General features: G+C 44.9%; 1 pseudogene; it reads right to left on the reverse strand.

The window, feature by feature from the left end:
- Window positions 1-289: 289 nt before the first annotated feature.
- LOC127664038 (rRNA 2'-O-methyltransferase fibrillarin-like) lies at window positions 290-1,232 on the reverse strand (annotated as a pseudogene).
- Window positions 1,233-1,710: the final 478 nt, after the last annotated feature.

Raw genomic sequence — 1,710 nt, forward strand, 5'->3', positions numbered from 1 at the left:
TACATACATACACACAGACACACATATTTACACACACAGATACACATGCACAAATACACACACATTTCACTGATATGTTTGTGTGTTCCTCACTGTCTCTTTGTTTTCCCATTTTCACAGGTGTTGTTCTAGAGTGTCCTATTCTTCTTTTCCCAGAGTATCTCACTCAGTCCAACAATTTCAATCATTATTTCTTTTTCTTTTTGTTTTTGACAGATGAGTCTTTTAATGGGAGAAAAACACATGCAACAGTAGCAATACACGTTTCTTCAATCCAGATAGCTAAGCTTCAGTCCTTTGCCTTGAGAGGCGGCCTGTACACGCCTACAACCACAGCGTGGTCTCATTCATAGGCCGCTAACTTCAACTGCTCCTGAGGCTTCATGTTCTCCTGATGCATCCTCTTGGCTTCAGAGGCAAACACAGCTTCTGCCGAGGCTGTGGCATCAATACAGTTGGTCTTAATGGAGATCACAAAGTATCCTCCATTCTGCAGGAAGATGTGGGCATTCAGGGCCACTCTCTGGGTTTGATCAGGTTGGGTCACATTGGTCAAAATCACATTTACCATTGTGATAATCATGTGATATGAGTGAGGGTACCAAGCATCTTCAATCACAGAAACAGTGTTGGTCCTCTTCTTGACCAAACTGATGAGGTCATGGCCAGAGTAGTGGGAGAACTCAACTGCGTAAACCAGACCATCAGGACAGTCGTTGTCAGAGCCGTGGGAGATAGTGGTACGTGAGGTTCCTTGGCTCTGACTTGATGTGGATTTGGTCTATGCCACCCAGGATTGCTGCTGCCAGCTTGGAGCAGAAGGGGTTCCGGGCTCAGTACTCAATCCTGTCATCCCCCTCTGAAACAGAGACTCTCTTCTCTCCACACACAGATTCTCCAGGGACCAGATTCTTTGTGACAAAAGCATCCTTCTTGCTGCAACAGATAGAGAGTCTTCATGCCTGTGTGGCTCCACCATCACATCCTTCTCTGACTGTTTCCATTTTCATCTCCCCAGTTACCCCTTCAATCTGGTTGTCTCCAGACTGGAGGCCTCCACTTCAGCTTCTTCCTCCTCCACGTTCTCAGCCCCTGAAGCCACCATTTCCATCTCAACCTCGACCTCCACCAAAGCCTCCTCCACCTCCTTGCTCTCCTCCTCTACTGCCTCTGTCACCAAATACTCTTCAGCCACCAAAGCCGCTCCCACGGGGCCTGAAACCTGGCTTCATTAGTGCACTATGGTCACACAGCTCTGGCCATCCGAGGTGTCCCCAACTCCACCTTCAATCATTATTTCTATGAAAATAATCCTAAAATCTTTAGTCTACCTAAGGATACTTCTGATAAGTCTCTTCAAGACACATTTCTCAGGAATGCCCAACTCATTTGTAAATTCACTATATTTGTTTATTCATTAATATTAAAATGTGCCAGGCCCTATACTAGATTTTCGGGGTGTACAGCAAAAATAGCCTTGTCACACCTTTTCAACATGCATAGTTTAGCTAAGAAATGTAAGCAGGCAATTACAGTGCATGACTTTAAAATTCTGAGCATTTAGGCCATACTTCTGCCTACCCCGGAAGGAAGTCAGGAGATATAGTTCCTGAACTCAGTCCCAAAATATAAATAAGAATCCCAAAATATAAATAGAGGGAGCAGGAAAAGTAAAGTGAGAGACTAAATGAAAGTGGCCGCTCATTCTTC

The sequence above is a fragment of the Apodemus sylvaticus genome, chromosome 13 (genome assembly GCF_947179515.1).
Source record: "Apodemus sylvaticus chromosome 13, mApoSyl1.1, whole genome shotgun sequence".
NCBI classification, from domain to species: Eukaryota; Metazoa; Chordata; class Mammalia; order Rodentia; family Muridae; genus Apodemus; species Apodemus sylvaticus.